This window comes from Carassius gibelio, chromosome A3 (genome assembly GCF_023724105.1).
Source record: "Carassius gibelio isolate Cgi1373 ecotype wild population from Czech Republic chromosome A3, carGib1.2-hapl.c, whole genome shotgun sequence".
In the NCBI taxonomy this organism is placed as follows: Eukaryota; Metazoa; Chordata; class Actinopteri; order Cypriniformes; family Cyprinidae; genus Carassius; species Carassius gibelio.
This window is the reverse complement of record NC_068373.1, coordinates 25,955,118-25,977,168: the sequence shown is the minus strand read 5'-3', so window position 1 is coordinate 25,977,168 and position 22,051 is coordinate 25,955,118. Positions and strand designations below refer to the sequence as shown.

At 39.7% G+C, this 22,051-nt stretch overlaps 1 long non-coding RNA gene across 1 annotated transcript; it reads right to left on the bottom strand.

Annotated features, from left to right (window-relative positions):
- Positions 1–14,632: 14,632 nt before the first annotated feature.
- Positions 14,633–15,849, bottom strand: LOC127953567 (uncharacterized). The gene is made up of 2 exons (XR_008153308.1): positions 15,670–15,849; positions 14,633–15,576 (listed from the first exon to the last, which is right to left on the bottom strand). It is a non-coding gene; the product is annotated as an uncharacterized LOC127953567 (long non-coding RNA).
- Between the last annotated feature and the right edge of the window lie 6,202 nt (positions 15,850–22,051).

The window sequence follows — 22,051 nt, the reverse complement described above, 5'->3', positions numbered from 1 at the left end:
CTCTTTTTCTCCACCCAGTTCAGATTTCACCAATCCTGGGTGAAGAGCCATGCAGAGGATTTCATCCGCCTTTAACTCCTCAGCAGCTAACACAGTCAGCATGTTAAAACCTGCCTGATAGGTAAACATAGCTATGCCTACATAAAAGAAATAGAACTAATTACATATCTCTGAACACATACTCAATGACATGAGCTTTGGTAATTATTTGCATATTTAATGTTTATTCTGGCAACTCATTCGTACTAGTTGATTTAATTACCCCTTTTCAGCCCTAGTGGGACATAAGGCACTGTGATGTTTCCATAACAATACAGATTTTATAGGATGGGGTTGTTAGCCCAACCCCCAGCCTCGAGGACCAGGTGCTACCTTTGGCCTGGCCTTTACCCTGGGAACTGGCCAGCTTGGTTGAACATACCAGGGATTGGCCCCCACCAGCAGAGCTCCAGAGAGTCACTGAGACAAACAAGCAACTCTACCATGACAAGGTAGCAGTAAGGTAACACTACCATTGTCTAGTCATCTATAAAAGAGGTCAACTTCATTACTCCATACTACTACAAACTTTTGTCCCAGTGGCATAATAGCAAAGGATCCAGCCAAGAAGTTTAGCCAGAAGCCAACTGTACTAAAATAATTTTATAATTTCATGACATTCAAAAGAAAAATATTTTGTTTTAAAGAGGGGGGGGGGGGGGGTGAAATGCTCGTTTTCACTCAATATCCTGTTAATCTTGAGTACCTATAGAGTAGTACTGCATCCTTCATAACTCCAAAAAAGTCTTTAGTTTTATTATACTCATAAGAGAAAGATAGTCTGTACCGATTTTTCCCGGAAAAACACGACCGGCTGGAGGCGTGACGTGTGGGCGGAGCTAAAGAATCACGAGCGCCAGTAGGCTTTTGCGTTGAGAGCTTTGGAAGCTGTGACATTACCGTGAGGAAAAAAAAACATCATCCAAAACAAACCATGGCTAACAGTCAGATTCAGCCATTTATTTATGATCCAGAATCAGATCCCGAGGCTGAAACTGAACGAGAGCAGCAGCAGCAACGACTCGCTCCGAGCGGGGCTCGAACCCGGGTCTCCGGCATGGGAGGCAGACGCACTAAGGGCCGTTTCATAGTCAACGCGAGCAAGCAACGCGAGCGACGCGCCCCCTTTCATAGTCTAAACAGTGAACGCAAGTGCAATACACCGCTCACGCAACAGGGAGTAGTACAGTCGGTTAATATTAGTAGAGTCGGGTCGCGTGATATTCAGATCACAATGGCAACTGAAGAGGAGTGTATTCTGTTGCTGATGAACTATCGTATAAATGTGGATGAATACATATAAGTTCGCATAATTTTTCCTCTTCGCCCGCCATTGTATTCAAACCTTCTTCTTCTGTAAACACAATATACTTGAATATATCACAATACTTGCAATGTCGCCCCCACCGACAACGCATAGTATTGCGTGAATCGGCGCGCCGCGTATCAAAAACTAGGACGACACATTTGGCTACGCACCGACGTATAATGGTGGCCGAAGCGTAACGATGGGTAGTCTCGGGGACGTGCATGCGTACAGATGCGTTGACTATGAAACGGCCCTAACAAGGAGGCAGAGATATTTTAAGCAGTTTTACTCACCGCCTGCGGTTCCAACACACGATCGTGACCCTTTTTCGATGGGATTGCATCATCCTTAAGAAATAAACGATACGCAAATCCGTCGTCAAACTGGGCCTTGTTTGTAAAACAAGCATCTTCGAAATGCAGGGAACAAACAAAAACACTTGCACAACTCTGTTGATGCTCTGTAAAAATAAACTCCATCCACTGGTCCCTTAATGCTGTTTTTTTTTTGGTAATCTGTGCAGGGTTGTCTTGCCCTGGCAACCAAAAACACACTTCTTTTGTGACTTTTCGCGATGCTCTCGCTCTGATCAGTGAATGAATGTCTGTGCTCAGCCTCTCAGTGCTCTATACGGGAGCGCGCGCTCTTCCGGCAGACGTGTCCTTAGGACCCATATAAGGAAATTCCGCTCCATCTAACGTCACACAGAGCCATACTCGAAAAAAACTTTCCAAAACTTGTGACAAACCGGAAGGAGTATTTTGGGAACAGAAATACTCCTTCAAACGTACAACTTAATTTTTGAAACTTTGTCCATGTTTAGCAAGGGAATCCAACTCTTTAACAGTGTAAAAAACTCAGTATGCATGAAATAGCATTTCACCCCCCCTTTAAAGTCCATAATGATGCTTTTTTTTTTTTTACATTACCCTAATAATTGATAAGGGTCCTATCACATTGGTGTTGAAGTTGTTTTTCATGTCCTCAAAGTGACTTGTATCAATTGTTCCTCCTGCCAAGAATGCAGCATTATTCACAAAGCAGGTTCAAACCCAGTTTCCCAGGAGAGATCCCTCTTTATTGGCATATTCTTTGAGACTTGCATGGATCATCAACATACAATAATAACAGAACACATATTAGTGCAGAAGTATTAAATAAGAAATTAATTTTAATTTAAAAAATGAATATAAATTCTCAAAAACAAATTTTTTTAAATGCACAAATGACACATGCACATTTACCAAGATGTATGATGGTGATCACACTTGGATTCATTTTACCAGTTCTCTCGGTGCCTTAAGAACGATAATATACATATGTAACGCCCTTATCAAGGAGGGTTATATAAAAATAAGACAGTTGGATGCAAAGTTTATGTATAATGTCCCATTTCAATTCAATTCAATTCAATTCAATTCAAGTTTATTTGTATAGCGCTTTTTACAAAACAAATCGTTACAAAGCAACTTTACAGAAAATTATGTTTCTACAATATTTAGTAGTAGCTAGTAGTTTGTGCACATTTGACAGGATTTTAGAAAAAATAAAAATAATAATACAAGACGTAGTCAGCTAGACGATGAACTATCAATATTATTAATTAAGTTATTATATGTTTCAGTCACACATTTAGCAATAATTGTTAGTTCTGTTTGTTGATTCAGGGTCAGCATCATCTGAGGTCCTCTGAGGGTCAGCATCATCTCTTCTCAGGTGTTCTGGAGCCAGACCGGAGCTTGTGTAAATCCTAGTTACGGCGAAATATAGAAACAAAATACATCATTAGCATGCTGCCCTATACACGCTGCCCTATAAAATTAAAGCCGACCGATGATGAGACCTGGAGGATAATTACGGGCGTTGAAAAAATCCCCAACAGGTACTGTTCCCTCAGGATTTGCTGACAAGCTCTCCCAGTTTCTTCGGGATGAAGGGAAGTCCATTACAGATCTACAAGCACTATTTCCTCCCCTGAGTGCAAGTCCCAGTTCCCCTGAGTCAATTATTCGTACAGTGGGTGAGATCCTAGAGAAAACCATAAGACTGCCAAGTGATAGCAATGCTTACTGTCGTTTACGTACCTTCTCTGGTATTGTTCCGACCCCCACGGGAGAAGAAACCATGGAACACTGGATGGAGCAAGCTAAGATGATGATAACTGAATGCGAATGCTCAGAGAAAGAGAAACGAATTGTGGAAAGCTTAAAGGGACCAGCCCTAGAAATCATTAAAGCGGTCCGTATGTCCAGTCCTGATGCCAGCTCGCAGCAATACCTTGAAGCTCTGGAAAGTACTTTTGGCTCCTCGGAGTCCGGAGAGGATTTGTGGGTGAGACACTTTCTGAATCCCTGAGAACTTAAAGCAGATTTAATCAAATTCAAGAACTGAGGACTCCGCTCAAAAGTGACTGCTTGAATAGCCTACCAGCATCCTCCATGATGTTAGAATCCAGAACCAGGCTATGTAAAACAAGCCCCTCTGATCACAAATGAGTAACAAAGGATTCTGAAGTTCAGTCTTTGAGAAAGCAAGTTCTTCAGCTGCAACAACAGCTAGCAGTAATGAGTGTCAGTTCAAGTAGTTCAGCTACTCATGCCCAGTTACCCCAACCACATGCTTCAGTCCAGCAGCGATCCAAGCCCTCAAGGAACATGGAAGATTACCTTTTGCTACTGGTGTGGAGAAGACAGACACATCTCCACAAAGTGTCAAGCACCTGAAAATGCCACACAGGTGATCACTAAATTAATTAATTAATTACGGAAAGCAAAAGGAATGAGGAGTGATCCAAACAACAGCAACCCGTCTGGAGAGGAAGCCTGTTTTTGTAAATAACAGTCATGTGCACAGCAGTGAGCCCAATGGTCTGCCCAAGGGACTAGTTGGACCAGCCTCGACCATGGAGGTAAAGATTGGTGGCCATCCGTGCCATGCTTTGTGGGACAGCGGGTATCAAGTTACCATTGTCTTTGACTCCTGGTATTCCCGAAACCTACCTGATGTACCCATCCATCCCCTTGCTGGATTATCCATTTGGGGTCTCAGCTCATGCAGTTATCCCTACAAAGGATACATTGTCATAGATGTTACCTTCCCTGTAACTCTCACTGGTGCTGAAGAGACCATATCCATCCTTGCCTTGGTCTGCCCAGACCCCCAAGGACCGACACAATTTCCAGTAATCATTGGAACCAATGCCAGCTTCTTTCAACGACTGACAGCATATAATGGGACTACTAGTGGAAAAAACAGTGCCCATTCGCTGAGAATTCAGACACCCCCAGTCCGTATTTTACCTCAAAGTGGACAAACTTCTGCAGCAGATCGACCCGAAGGCAAAGTGATATGGGAGGGCCCTGGAACCTTCAAAGTCCCATCACGAGGGGAGCGGTATGCCTTATGCAAAGTTGAGTCTGACAAACCCTTGAGGAAAGATATCTTCCTCATTGAAGCTTCCCCTGTAGATCCACTTCCTTCAGGACTGTTTGTTTTCCCTGTAGTAATGCCTTCATCAACTGTGGATGTAAAATAATTTCAGAGTCCTGATTCACAATGAGACAAGCAAAGATCTCTCAATTCCAGTGGGCACTGTAGTTGCCCATGTATTCCCTACAGACACAGTTACAGTGGCTCATGACATTCCAGAATCCAAAGGACCCCTTAATCCGGAGTTATTCAACTTTGGGGAGGCCTCTATACCTGCTGGCTGGGAGAAGAGATTACGTTTGAAGTTGGCGGAGCGGAGTAATGTGTTCTCCACCGAGGAATGGGATGTAGGCTTAGCCAAAGATGTCACTCACCAGATCAGACTGAGTGATCCTCACCCCTTCCGAGAACGTTCATGGCGCATTTCCCCAGCCGACATTGATGACGTAAGACGCCACCTTAAAGGGTTAGTTCATCCAAAAATGAAAATCATGTCACTTAATAACTCACCCTTATGCTGTTCCAAACATGTAAGACCTCCTTTTATCTTCGGAACACAGTTTTAGATATTTTAGATTTAGTCCGAGTAGTCTAGATCTAGATTGAGAGATCTTTGTCTAGGTCTAGATTGAGAGATCTTTGCTTGTCTCATTGTGAATCAGGACTCTGAAAGTAGTCCTTGTCACATCAGAGGGTCCGTTGGAATTTTTTGAAGCATCGAAAATACATTTTGGTCCAAAAATGGCAAAAACTACGACTTTATTCAGCATTGTCTTCTCTTCCGTGTCTGTTGTGAGAGAGAGTTCAAATCAAAGCAGTCTGGATATCCGGTTCGCGAACGAATCATTCCGTTCACCAAATCGAACTGAATCGTTTCAAATGATTCACATCTCTAATATGCATTATTCCACAAATGACTTTAGCTGTTCACTTTTTTAATGTGGCTGACACTCCCTCTGAGTTCAAACAAACCAATATCCTGGAGTAATGCATGCACTCAAACAGTACACTGACTGAACTGCTGTGAAGATGAACACCGAGCCGAGCCAGGTAACTAACAATAGACTGACTCGTTCACGAGTGAAGAACCGGTTTGAGTGCATGCATTACTCCAGGATATTGGTTTGTTTGAACTAGGGCTGGGCAATATATAGAATATTAGCGATAGTATTGGAATAATTTTGACGACGATGTAAAATGTGAATATATCGGGAATATCGAATATTTCAAATTCAAGCATACTTTCCCAAAAGAACGTGCCGAATGTCCAAAAAAGGAACCTGTAACTGCTGACTGCTCTACGCCCCTCTACTAAGAGAGCTTTAATGATAGCGGTTGCCAGATAACAAGAGTTTAAATCTCCTAATCAGAGCTCCACTGTTACAAGGATACATTTTCTGCCTGGTGTTTGCTTATTTTAAGCAATCTGGCAACCATGCACACGTGCTCACTCCTCATTGCAGAAGAGCCGTCGACGATAATCTGAAAACACTAACAAGCTGGAATTGAGCAATCTAATGAAAGCTTCGTTCAGCCGGTCTGTGTTCTGTCGTGAGATCTCTACTGTATTGTTTGAATTTGTGATCGCTGAATAAATGCACTTACTCGACCAATGATGTTTGAATAGAGAAACATAGGCTATGGCCAATTGGAATTACTATTGGGGCATTTCACTGATATGTTTACCAGTTTCCATAATATAGACAGAGAGAATGCAAAAGTCTTTGGTATTAAATTTTGGTATGTTTTAGCTTACCTCAAGGACATCCAACATGTAGGTTTCTCTGTTTCCTCAGTATTTCCCATTTTGATATTTTTAGGTCCAACTGTTCTTGTCTGTGACTCACATAATGGATGTCTAAGGTCACCACCTCAAAGAGCATGCACAGAGGAGTCAAAATTAAACAATTCCCCATCATAAGTACACACTGATGACCTAAGACACGAAACGAGCAGTTTGTGTAAGAAAACGAACAGTATTTATATCGTTTTTACCTCTTCTACACAACCACGTCCAACTGATCTGAGGGCACGAGTGATTTCTGATGTGATGTGCGCACGCGCTCTGGCTTAGTCTGCGCAAGCGCGGAAAGCGCCGGATGTGTTTACACTTACTGCCTATGGCTTAAACAGATTTCAGAAGTATTACCTTTCACTGTGAAGATCTAAACATATTTAGACGCACAGGAAATTGCAATGGAAGACGATTTCAATATATCCATAGACAACGTAGAATTTTTTTCACAACCATATTAATTTGAACAAGAATACACAGACCAAGTACTCAGGAGCGATCCGCTGCAGCAGCACGTCTTCAAGCCTCAGAGAGACAGAGATCTCTTCAAAATTGGTGGTGTTTTAGTAGCAAGTGTTGTGAGATGCCAACAGAAGTGGAGAGCATATGTTGTCATGAATGGAACAACTACAAGACAACAACGAGGACATTGACAGTATCGCATCACACACCTGCCTGACTGAAGATCCTGAGTTTTCTCCGCTGTTGAGACCCAGCGTTTTACACGTTGTGTGTAGTATGCCACGTATAAACTGGAGGCGACGTCCAATGCCAGAGGGACCCAATGGCACGCTGTCAATAGAGTGAGTAATGTGTTGTATTTTATTATAATCGCAACGATTACAGGGTGCATTATTAACAAATTAATTAATTACAATTACTGAATTATATTACAGTGCAGATTGGTGGCGTAGCGTGTGGTAAACAATGAGTGATAAAAAAAAACAAAAAAAGTGATGTGCATGCGTGAGAGAGCACATCCGGGGCTTTCCGCGCTTGCACAGACTGAGCCAGAGCGCACGTCACATCAGTAAGCACTTGTGCCCTCAGATCAGTTGGACGTGGTTGTGTAGAAGAGGTAACAATTATATAAATACTGTTCGTTTTCTTACACAGACCACTCGTTTCATGTCTTAGGTCATCAATGTGTACTTACGATGGGGAATTGTTTAATTTTGACTCCTCTGTGCATGCTCTTTGAGGTGGTGACCTTAGACATCCATTATGTGAGTCACAGACAAGAACGGTTGGACCTAAAAATATCAAAATGGTAAATACTGAGGAAACAAAGAAACCTACATCTTGGATGTCCTTGAGGTAAGCTAAAACATACCAAAATTTAATCTGATAGTGACCTATCCCTTTAATTTGCACTGCTTCAGTTACATATAGGCCTACATGTATTTATTTAATAAAAAGTAGTATGTGATCTCTTGGTCTAGATTTTTTTTAACTGCTTAAGCTGTTTAATCTAAATTGTTGTTTTTTTTTATGGGCAAAACAAAATCATGTTTTCTTTTTTATTATTTAAATGCAAATGCAAACATATCGAGATATATATCGAATATTGTAAAAAAAAAATTATATATCGCCCAGCCCTAGTTTGAACTAGAGATCGACCGATATGGGTTTTTCTATAGCCGATGCCGATGTTTAGAGGTCAGGGTCAGCCAATGGCCGATATGTGCTGCCGATTTTTAGGGCCGATATCTTGGAGTTTTCCCCTTGATTTGCATGCTAAAATGTCACACTAATAATAAGTGGATGCTCAACATTTCTAAACTTATCATCATTTATTGAGCACTGACTTGAACCATCTCTCGAATCTTAATTTTGTGCACTGCATGGTATTAAAATAAAAAAAATATCCAAAGTTAACCAAAGAAATTAATAAACTGACCAAGTATTAAATTATATACATGTCAATCATTTACATAAAAGTTTTAGAGCATTTATCAATTTTTCAAGTTTGTTGGAACATAAATGTAAACACACATATACATTTAAATAAAAATCAATTAAACTGAAAAATATAAAACATAAATATATATATAAAAAAATAATAGTAGTGCTGCAAACACACTAGCAACCAGCAACATTTGTGTTTGGTATAAATGACACAGAACATCTAAAGTGCATTCTAATTTCAAACTTACATCGCAGTCTGTTCATTATTAAAATAAATTACAGTCAACCAAACATTTAAAAGGTTGCACTGGTCAGTTTAAATACACCGTATACCGGTCCTCTCTGCTGTTATGCCAAGGATGTTTTTGCTCATGTGAAGAGGATGATATTTTCTGTCTAGTTTACATTAAAAAAATAAAAAAAATATTATAGTTTAACATTCAGATACATTGTGAATGTGGAAACATTTGGATATGTGCAGAACGAGACCTGAGCAATAACCTCCAAATCTAGGCAAACCCGCGCCTGCTCGTCCTCTTATGGATCGGATCATTTTTCGGATCAGCAAAAAGAAAAAAAAAAAAAAAGAAAAAAAAAAAGGCCAAGACAAATAAACATACATTTTGTCTTTTTTTTTTTTTTAAATTAAATTATTAACTTAAAATATATGAAATCAACAAAGTGCACATGGCATGATATCTTCTTTCTAACATAATAGCCGGACTTCTCATCTTCCAGTCTGCTGTGATGAAGTGAGCAGTTTTCGTCACAGAGCTCTCCGCATTAAATCTTTTCCTGTTCATAAAGATCTGGCACAATCTTTTCACTCTAACCTCTTTCCTTAATCATTATATCTGACAGGGAAGCCAAAATGCGCGGGGCGTTCAAGCTCCTCCGTTCCTCCGCTCACCATGACCGCTGAGTGTGGACTGGACTAAACATGCGCAACTTTTTTTTTTTTTTTTTCATAAATTAATCCGCGGGTCACGTTTGTGCCGAACCGAAGATATTGATCCGAACGGATCACAGTTCAATGATGATCCGTTGCAGCCTATATTGTCAATTGAAAACATTGCAGTTGCGTTTTAAAATACAACAACGAGCACCATGAAACCATTTAAAGAAGCACATTCAGCGATCTCCTTGAAGGGAAACAGTCAACAAAGTAAAATGATCTCCAACGCATGGCGCACTCTCTTCATTTTATCAAATGATCATAATCACATCTATTCATTTTACAGTCCTCCCAGCTAACACAGTTACGTTGTGACGACGTAACTGGACCAGACCATATTCGTTGCAGCGACATCCCAAATAACGTTCCGGCGACGTAACTTTGTGATTCCCATATCCGTCGTGGCGACGTTATAGTGGAACGTCGCTGGAACGTGAGGAGTACGTCCCAGCGACCAAACTGGCACGTTATGAGAACGTTACTATAAAGTACCATATTGGTCGCAGCGACGTACCATATAACGTTCCAGTGACGTAACTTTGTGATTCCCATATCCGTCGTGGCAACGTTATAGTGGAACGTCGCTGGAACGTGAGGAGTACGTCCCAGCGACCAAACTGGCACGTTATGAGAACGTTACTATAAAGTACCATATTGGTCGCAGCGACGTACCACATAACGTTCCAGTGACGTAACTTTGTGATTCCCATATCCGTCATGGCGACGTTATAGTGGAACGTCGCTGGAACGTGATGAGTATGTCCTGACGACCAAACTGGCACGTTATGAGGACGTGACATTACAGGATCATATTGGTAATTCATATTTTCACCTCACCATTACCTTGAAATACATAAAGAACTAATAAACTCAATCCATCTCTGGTGCAAAAAATAAACCTTATGAAATCTAATTGTAATCTAATTATAGGGGATTCATAGTTAATACATTAATTACATACATGCAATGCAAACAAATACAAAAACATTACATTCTAATATAAAATAGACAAAAACACACTGCATTCATTCACAAATCAATATTTATTTAGCACTACTTTGTACAAATACGAAGCCAAAACATTTTGAACATCGCACCTGTTCTTTAACCATGCAAAATGTTACTAAGTTATGAGCACAGAAAACTAAACACATCAATTCATAGATTACACAATAAAAACAATAGAACATTTTTGTCTTAAAGATGGGGAGATGGTTAATGACGTTATTAGTGAAAATTAAAAATAATTATCAGTAAACTTATTGATACAACATAATTTAGTGCAACAAAAAATACATGATAAATAGATATTTTATACAATTCAGCAGATACTGCACCGAGATACTGCACAAAGTAAAACTGTGAGCGTCGTATATGAGGCTCCTGGTATAAATGTCTGATGGTGATGTGCTTTAATTACACGACATGCAGGAAAAAATTTAGGCTAATTCATGCGCACGATTTTCTATTTCATTCCCTCGATTTGCTAAAATGTGTACACTATTTATACATCAAGAGAACGAATTAGTAAATTGTGCATACGATTTAGCAAATCAATGAAATGTAAAAGTAATCGTGCACGTTTAGTACATAGAGGGAACGAATTAGTAAATCATGGACATGATTTCTTTCTTTTTCTTGCATGTCATGATCAGGGCTCTGTGCTCACTATCAGAGGATAAAACTAAACAATATAACAATTACCAAAGAACCATAATTTTTGAGCTTCTCAGAAGAAAAACATTCATAAAGCGTAAAGATATGAAAAATGAACAATATAGAGATTTCTAGCATCTCTCCTGTATTATTTGTCCCAACCGAAAAAATTTTTTTTTTTAAGAAAATGAGCATATCGACTTTCTCAGAAGAATCTGTGATCTGTGATTACTGACTGTGGAGAAGACTCTTTCAGACAGTGCTGAGGAGGCAGAGTTAGGTGCAGGACAGCTGATAGAGAAGAGGAAGAGTGTGTTTCTTACCCCAGCAGCAGAAGACAGGCTCTTCTGAGGGAAGGACAGGAGGCTTGCAGTGTTGTGCTGTAGAACAAGGCTTCTTCTCAGCACCTGATCTTCTTCAGAAAAGAGTTCCTCTAGTGTAGAGTCAGACACTCAGACTTCTTGCAAACTGGAATCTTTTAATAACATTTAGCATATTATTGTAGCCATGTTCATTGTTTTTATTATAACACATGGCAAGCTTATGAGAAAATTGTTAAACGTGTTCTTCCTCCTCTTCTTCATCCTGGACCTGCACTGTCAACATCCTTCTCTGAGCTGAAAGGGAGGATCATCTTGTTAATGTTGCTCATGTATGTTCACAACCAGTCAAAAATCTGGAATCTTTTCTTTATGGTTTTCAAGAGAAGTCTCTTCTACTCAACAAGGCTAGATTAATTTGATAAAAAAAATTTTTTTAAGTAATTGTAAAAAAAAAAAAAAAAAAAAAAAACAGAAAGAAAGAAATAACAGTTTTCATACTCTTTTTTGAATATACTTAAAGATATTTATTGAAATAATTATGAGGCAAAGCTGAATTTTTCAGTATCTTTACTCCAGTCTTCAGTGTCACATGATCTTTTTCATATACTGATTTGCTGATCGGGAAACATTGCTGATTATCACAAATCAGTGCATTTACATGCACCCAATCGCATTATTGGCGCTAAGATCAAAGTGTACATCTGCTCATGACGTACATGATGTAAATCACATCTGCAGTTAGCTTACTACGGTTGTTAGTTCCACTGAACTCTATTGGTAAAGAAGGAACTTGTGACCAAAGTTGGTTTTAGGGAAACGCACCCCATATTAGAAATGATGGGGAAGAAAACTTAGCATTTCTGGAAAGTTGAAATTTTTCTTCATTATTATTTTATAAAACACAAAGTTCAAAACATTGAAAAAAAGGTAATCTTTTGTAAAATTACAAAAGTCTTCTCTACCACTGGTTTTCAATTTTATGCATTCTTGCTATTAGCCAACCACCCCCAAATAAAATAAATAAATAAAATAAATAATAAATAAATATAACTGTAGTGTAGACAAAATGTTTGGGCAGCACAACTGTTTCCAACACTGATAATAATCAGAAAAATTTATTGAGCAGTAAATCATATTAGAATGATTTCTGAAGATCATGTGACACTGAAGACTGGAGTAATTAATGCTGAAAATATAGCTGTGCATTATAGAAATAAATTAAACTTTTAAAATATATTTAAAACTTTTGACCAGTTGTGTACATTGCCACATTTAAATGAAAACTCAACTTGTAATAAAGCACACATTCTCAAAGAACTTACATTCTGGTGATTACTTCCTTCACGCACTGCTGTCAGTTCCCTTCAGTCGTTCCCAGACCTCCTTGTTTTTAATCTTTCCCTCAAATCTACAGAAACAAACATCATTTTATAGACAATTTGGATAAGTCACGAATTGCAATAGTTATATAACTATAATCACAATGCTAAATTATAAATATATATTGAATCGGCACACAAGTATCGGGATAGTATTGAATTGGCAGATTAGCGTATCATCCCATCATAGTTACTACAGTCAAAACAATGAAACTCTCTTCAAGAGCGCACAATAACTGATATTTAAAACTGTTAAAAGAAAAGGCTCAAAATATTGCACACATATAATACACAACAATATATCTTCCTTTGGTGTTTTGAACATTTCTGTGAGTAATGCTACACGCTGTGACTCTGTTGCTTCAAGTGCATCATTCTGCGCACTGGTTGTGTTTACGTGCTGCACGCTGTATAGGAGCCATTCCCTTTCGTATTATAATACATTAGCACAATGAAAGATTCTTGTTCTGTCCCATCTACCACATGTTGGTGCCTTCATTACTGTGCTATACATTTAAAAGAAATGTATTTTACACACACATACATTATACACACACACACACACACACACACACATATATATATGGACGGTTTCAACGGAAACAACATAAACAAACGTTACTGCGTATGCGCGCTTTTGTGGACCTAACCTAACCGGTAGACTTCCAAATAGAATCAATAACAACAGCCAAGTCCCTCTAGAGTAGATATTTTTTGATAACAAACAAAATATGTTTGCTGCGTGGATCAGGCGGACTTAATGAAAATGCAAATTCATCCTTTGCCAGCAGGCGATGTTTTAAAGCATAGACATAAAGTGCGAGAAATAGAGGTTTCCCCAGTAACAGCTGTAAACGAAGCAGAGCTGCTATGCTCACACGCTGCTTTATCAGGCATATAACATGCAAGTCTTTCTTCAGAAATACAGCGATATAAAAACACCTGTGCCTCGTTTTGATATTTAAACATATAAATGTTAGGAATTATTAAACGTGCAGTACGTAACGTTACTCATGTTTATTCAACAAAGCCTTTTTGAAAATCGATCAGTTTTAAAATTGTGGCGAGTCTCCAAAAATAAATAAATGTATGGGAAACATCCCGCAGCACAACCACCTGAGCCCAACTTCAGTCTACTCATCACCTTGCCTTTAACTGCGTTTGTAGATGGCACCGCAGCCAGACCGATATACACAACACAGACCGGAAGTTAACTTAGGTCCAGGCACGTGCATTCGATGAAACTGTCTAATATATATATATATATATATATATATATATATATATCAGTTTGAGACCAAAGGTTTGGACACACCTTCTCATTCAAAGAGTTTTCTTTATTTTCATGACTATGAAAATTGTAGATTCACACTGAAGGCATCAAAACTATGAATTAACACATGTGGAATTATATATGGAATTATATACATAAGTAGCCACCTTTTGCTTTGATTACTGCTTTGCACACTCTTGGCATTCTCTTGATGAGCTTCAAGAGGTAGTCACCTGAAATGCTCTTCCAACAGTCTTGAAGGAGTTCCCCGAGAGATGCTTAGCTCTTGTTGGCCCTTTTGCCTTCTGTGTGCGGTCCAGCTCACCCCTAAACCATCTGGATTGGGTTCAGGTCCGGTGACTGTGGAGGACAGGTCATCTGGTGCAGCACCCCATCACTCTCCTTCTTGGTCAAATAGCCCTTGATGCCTTCGGTGTGACTCTACAATTTTCATAGTCATAAAAATAAAGAAAACTCTTTGAATGAGAAGGTGTGTCCAAACTTTTGGTCTTTACTGTAAAATATATATTTTACAGTTTTTTATATATACACACACACACACACACATACACACACACACACACACACACACTTTTGCACATCCTGTCATACCAGTGACTGGGTGTTACTGCAATAGACTTTGCAGCATTAAGGTTAACGATTAATCGATTATTTGATCATTAATTTAAACGACGATCAATCATGGAAATGATTGAAAATTGACATCCCTACACAGAAGTATAGAAAATTCTACATTGATTTAAATTTTTTCTTGCAAAAAACGACACTGATATCGGATCAGAATTACTGTCTCTTCTCATAGTGACAGCCAATCACATTAGTTTTCTGGTATTGCATGCACTTGATTGGCTTGCGTCTGCGCTTGGGTATTTGCATAAGATGTTCTGACTGGAGGACGGCTGCATTGGCGCTTGAGAAGTCTTCAACTTCTATTTAGAATTAATTTCTAGAATTAATTTCACCATCCTTGACGTCACTTCATTTAAAAGTAAACGAGAGGCGTTGACGCCCCGTGTGATGGGGCGTTATATGTCTGGATACCGCTGCACAAATCTTTCAACAACGAGAAATGTAGTTCCTGCACGGACTTACATCCAGGACAGCAGAATGGTCAGGATGACCTGAAACACATAACCAACTGAAATCAATTTAAAAGTATTTAGTCTTGCCTGAGTGATGCTGAAACAACCAGGTTTAGTTTTTCACCCAGGAGAAACTGCTTCCTGTGGAACAGTCTCAATGAAGAATGATCTCTTGATCCTGGATCCTTGCTGCCATCCACGCAGAGATGATTTGGAGGATATGTGGTTGTTTTTAAAGGGTAATGAATCAATGTTACAAGAATACTGATAGCAGCACTATTGATCCTGTAGCTTATGTAAATTTTTTCAGTACCGAACAAGTCAGGAACCAAATTAGTACCAGTTCTTGAAACCCATCTCTACTTGTAATAGTTGTCTTGTTGCTGCTGCCCAGACTGTCTCTTCCCCTGATGATAAATATATGTGTTCATTTTAAAGCAATAAATAATACATTTAAATTACTAGGTGGTAACAAATATATTTCCTTATAAGGAACTCACTGAATCATGGACTCAACTGGTGGTTGTCAGGCCCTAAGAAAGTGAACAATTTGTTTACTTTTTGTGAAACGAAAGTATCAGATCAATTTGAGAATTAAACTAGCATTAAAAAGCATGCATGTGAAAAACACCATCAACACCAATAATGAACAGATGACAGAATTTACAAGCCTGCCACTTGAGGGACAAAAGGGGAAATTATTAATCCCACATAACGTTACACTGAACATGATTTCGGCAGCCTCGGTCTAATTAACGTTAAACTTTATATTTAACGTTATATCGGTTTATATTCAAGTTCACAGCATGGCTAGCATGAGCATCATAAAGCTCGAGCAGCAGGTATTCAAACAAACTAATTAACGTTACTACGGTTAAAAATTTAATTATTAGAAAGTTAATACTGTATAGTTTATAGTGATAAATTTCAAATAATTTAAAACAGGTAAGGTTATATTCGATTTTAACAGTTACAGTTACCTTAGACCACCTCTGAGACTGCTTTTGAGCTAATTAACCAAACAGAGCATTTATTTATTAAATTGAAAGAGAAAACCTACAAAAATACAAAACACTACTCTTCTTTGATGGCATTTAACGTTATATCAGTTAAAATCTATGAATAAAAGTAGATTTATAGGACTTACCTTTCCTCCGTGTCCGTCTGCTGGAAGTTGACCGTTACTAGTGATGTGTCGTTCGTGAACGAATCGTTCTTTTTGAACGAATCTTTTAGGTGAACGAATCGTTCTCGTTCACGTAATCCACTGACTCATATTTCTCGTTCAGTGAAGTTCCTCCCTCCACAGCAGCGCGGCGCTATAAGCAGCGCATGCGCAGCTCAGTGGACCGGGTAACAACTGTTTCATCCTGTCAAAGAATTACTCAACCTCGAGCCAATAGCCTTCGAGTATGAGATGTGACAGAGTATTTGATTGGTTGAATGTAGTGAACGAATACGCCCTTCAATGAACGAGTTTCATATGAGTCTGAACTAGATCTAGAGATCTTATCGTTCGTGAACTAAATGACTGAACTGGCACACATGTCGTTCGTGCACGAGTTGAATGATTTAGTAAATCTCGTTCGTGAATGAAATGACTGAACTGGCACACATGTCATTCGTGAACGAGCTGAATGAAGGGATACATGTCGTTCGTGAATGAAATGAACTGGTACATAGCTTATCTCGTTCGTGAACGAAATGAATGAGAGTAAACCGGGTCAGTCTGCCATTTAGCATGTCAATCTCGCAAAAATGCAAAGCGCAGTTATAGGTACTGTACTGTGCACATACGCTTGTTTTGATATTTAGCAACTCCACGTTTAATCCACGATTGATGAATGTGAATATATAATATACAAACTGTCTGACCAAACAATTAAAATGCTATTTAGGCAAGAAAACCTTGTGCTTTGTTCATCTGAACAACTTAATTAGACTTTATATATTGAATGCGATTATACACACATTTTAATAAAGCCAGATCAGTTTTTGCAACAAGTGAATACGTTCGTTGACTTAAGACATAACAACATAATACACTTTTTTTTTTGCCATCTACTGGCTTATTTTGTGTAATACGAAGAAATGGTCACTGAACGAATCAGTGAACGTTTCTGAACGAATCATTTTGGTGAACGAACTGAAAATGAACGAATCACTAGAAAGAATCATAATTTCCACCACTAACCGTTACAAAATGACGGGCACGCGCACGTCGCGCACTTCACTCAGAAAGTGACGTGCGCTGCTAGTTTAAGGTTTAAATATTAATTTGTCCCGTACTCTCTTTCATTAACAAACATTATCACCATTTGCTAAGTAAATTGTTTATTTTATTGTTCTTAAACTGATGGCATATATATAATTATTTTAACATGCTTGATTAATTTTTTTGTATATTTCCCAAAGAATATGCTGTTCAAATGGTATCTTAATAATAATAATACATCTAGTGCAATAATATTAAAAGTTATCTGAAGACCAGCTGACCACGTCGCTACAACGTCCCCAATGGGACTAACTAGCGACGTCTTTTGAGTACGTGCCCACGACGTTTCTGGGAAGTTAGCCAAGATTTTAAAAAATGGAACTTTACCACGACGTCCTCACAACGTTGCCATAAAGTAATGTCGCGCTGACCAAATGACGACTAACTGGCAACGTCCTCACAACGTTCTGTGTTTGCTGGGCTGCTACTAGCATTTTATTCAGACTAAAACCCCTTTAATTCGGATGAGAAAGCTTTTCTTCCAAGTCGCTTTTGCACATAATAATAATAATACCACTGCAGACCCATTTTGCAGCATTAATTGATCGTTAATTTAAACGACGATCGATCATGGAAATTATCAAATATTGGCATCCCTAAATACAAATGAGTTGGATGGAAAAATGGTTATTGTCTGCATCTAACCATGCTTCCGAACAAATGTAATACACCGTTCTGGGGCAGCTCCAGGACAGCTGTCTCTCTGAGCGCGGTGCTGTCTGTGAGGGGGGCGGAGTAACGTCAGAGACAGTTTACTTTGGTAACGTCACGCTGCAGTGTTTGTAAGAGCTGACAACTTCTCCACCCCATTTACAGAGTGAAATTCTCTGACTACCTTTTTCTCCCAGGGCAGTTGTTGAATCTTCCAAAAGTTTTGTCTTGCGGTGCTTCACATGCAGTGGCAGCAGCAGCACTTTCCACCGCACCATTAGCACTTTCCACCACGCACTATTAGCCGTGTTTCCACTATCGAGCTAGGACCGGGCGTGCTAGTGCGTGCCAGGGCCAGTCGCGTTTCCACAGTCACTTCCGGGGCTTGATCGTGCCTCGCCGGGGCTTCCTTGGGGCCAACGGCCAGGTTTTTTCGGCCCGACGAAATCCTTGGGCCAAAGCGGGCCAGCTGGGGCTAGAGGAGGGGTTACGAACAAAGGCGGAGTTTCTCCGTGTCTGGAGAGCGTCAGCGCGGATCATTTCAGAAAGAAAACAACTTTAACACCAGCATTAAAGACTTTTTAAAATCAGTTGAGCTCAAAACTCACTCTTAGTCAGCAGTGAGTGTTTGAAATAACTTGATCGGATGTGGATTACAATCACTAAACAAGGCATAAATATTTATAAGCGATGTAAAAGACTATGCACGATAAACATTAACATTACCATGGTAAATATGACCGCTTGGAGAAATCAGACGTCAGCTTCTTATTCTCTATCACAATTGTGTATTTATTAAGTAACATTTTATTTGTCGTCTTGTTTCGTGAGTTTAGCTCCACGTTGCATATCATCAAAATATAATAATGATTTTTGTTCGGGAGCTTTTATAAAAATAGAGAGTCTGCGCTGTGGATTATTTCAGAAAGATAGCCGCTATAACGCCAGCATTAAACGCTTTATTTAAATAAGTTGAGCTCAAAACTCACTTTCAGTCAGCAGCGAGTGTTTGAAATAACTTGATCCAATGTGGATTATAATCACCATACAAGGCAGAAATATGTATAAGCGATGTAAAAGACTATGCACGCTGGGCATTAACATTAAACATGGAAAATATGACCGCTTGAAGAAATCGGACGTCAGCTTCTTATTCTCTATCACAATCGTGTATTTACTAACTTATATTATCTATCACAAGCCTCGTCTCGAGAGTTTAGCTCATGTTGCCTTTTATAAAAATATAATAATGTTTTTGTTCGGGATCCTTTATAAAAATAAAGATATCATTAATTCTTAATGTGACGTATAGGCCACTGTGACTACAAATAAACAGAAACAGACTCTACTGTATAAGCAGGCTATTTTCATAAGCGTTAAAAATAAATAAATAAAATATAAAGTGTATTTATGTGCGATTAATTTTGAGTCTTGATAAAATTAAATCATTATGATCAATGTATCACTTATTCTATAGTTAAAACATCCATGCTTTTGAATTTGAATAACAAAGCATGCAAACAAACGGCCGCTTTTATCATGTTCGTTTTGTGATCGCGCATGTTCCAGTGACTTATTTCTTATTTTTCTGATAACTTCTCTTTGTTAGTGAAATAATGAGGTTGCATGACGTTGTTCTGAGAGGCGTGTCAAGGGCGTGTTTTAGTGACGAGCAGCGGAGCTTCAAGCTCCCCTGTGGAAACCCTGCGCTAATCTGGCCTCGGTGCTACTGGCCCGAGGCTATGAGCCCCGCCCGGCCCGCTTTAAGCCCTGGCTCGCACTGGCCCGACAGTGGAAATGCGGCTAATAATACGGGGCTGCCCGCCGACGTGCCTGACTTTAAATAGGCGCTACAAAACACGAATATCGGCCGATGCCGATATATAAAAAAAATTACAAATATCGGCCCGAAATATCGGTCGACCTCTAGTTTGAACTCAGAGAGAGTTCAACAGCTTAAGTCATTTGTGGATTAATGTGTATTAGAGATGTAAATAGTTTAAAACGATTCATTTCGATTTGGTGAACGGAATGATTCGTTTGCGAACCGGATATCCAGACTGCTTTGATTTGAACTCTCTCTCACAACAGACACGGAAGAGAAGACAATGCTGAATAAAGTCGTCGTTTTTGCCATTTTTGGACCAAAATGTATTTTCGATGCTTCAAAAAATTCCAACGGACCCTCTGATGTCACATGGACTACTTTGATGTTTTTCTTACCTTTCTGGACATGGACAGTATACCGTACACACAGCTTCAATGCAGGGACTGAGAGCTCTCGGACTAAATCTAAAATATCTTAAACTGTGTTCCGAAGATAAAAGGAGGTCTTACATGTTTGGAACAGCATAAGGGTGAGTTATTAATGACATAATTTTCATTTTTGGATGAACTAACCCTTTAAGGATCTTCTAGCGGCAGGCATCATCACCGATTGTGATAGCTCTGAAAAAAAATGGTGCCGTACGGATGTGCATCGATTATCGGACCTTAAACAGCCGCACTATACCAGACCAATACGTCACTCCCAGGATTGATGATGCCTTAGACTGTTTGACTGGTAGCTGATGGTTTTCAGTCCTAGACCTGTGAAGCGGCTATTATCAAATAGCTATGTCCGCTGAGGACCGAGAAAAGACTGCCTTTATATGTCCACTGGGGTTCTACCAATTTCAGCGAATGCCACAAGGTATCACTGGGGCCCCAGCGACATTTCAGAGGCTCATGGAGAGGGTGGTAGGTGACCTGCGCCTCCTACAGTTAATCGTCTACATTGATGACCTTATAGTCTTCGGCAGAACATTCGAAGAACACGAGGAGCGACTAATGAAGGTTCTAGATCGCCTGGAGGAATGGGGGTTAAAAGTCTCAGTTTTTTCAGCAACAGGTCGAATATGTGGGGCATATTGTTTCAGCTGCAGGAATAGCTCCAGATCCAGAGAAAGTGTCTGCCGTAACTCAGTGGAAAGAACCTACAGACCTGAAATCTTTCCTAGGATTTTGCGATTTCTATCGCAGTTTCATTAAGGGGTACTCCTCTGTAGTAAGACCTTTGATGGAGCTCACGAAAGGCTACCCACCTGTAAAAGGATCAGGAAAGAGGAATGGAAAGAACTACTACAAGGAGACTGACCCCTTTGGAGCACAATGGGACAAGTCCTGTGGAGAAGCCTTCAAAGCCATTATACACTGCCTAACCAATGCACCAGTACTGGCCTTCGCTGATAACTCCCTGCCTTATGTACTCCACGTTGATGCTAGTCTGAGTGGCCTTGGTGCTGTGTTGAACCAGGAGCATCCTGAGGGACTTAGAGCTGTCGCCTTTGCTAGCAGAAAGTTGAGTACGTCGGAGCAGCGTTACCACATTCACCAGTTAGAATTGGAGCTCAATTTGTTGTGAGAACCGATAACAATCCACTTACCTACGTACTGACTAGTACGAAGCTGAATGCAACAGGACATTGCTGGTTAGCCTCTCTAGCTGCCTATAACTTCAGCCTGCAATACAAGCCTGGAAACATAACACTGATGCGGATGTGCTATCCCGATATCCTACCAATCCTGCTGTGTCTGCCTCTTGGACTGAAATTCCAAAGTCTGGGGTCAAAGCAATCTACTAGTTGGACAGTTCTTCTGGGAATGACGAATCCGTCAGGATGGTGGACCATTTAGGAGTTTCACCTGATAGCATACCTTCTGCTTACTCTTGCCCGATTTCACTTGAAATGTGTCATATGGAGCAGTTGTCCCATGAAGACCTGAAGATGTCACAAGAAAATTATCGGAGTGGTAAAGTGGTGAAACATGACATTTGAAGTTGGCAAAGTGCTTACCCCTCAGAAGAGCTCTGATCCAGTGCTTAATCTCCTACAGCGTCAAGGCCCAAAACTGGTCATTCGAAATCAGTTGCTGTACAGAGTTTCCCAAAGCCCCTGTGGAAAAGAGAGGGTCCA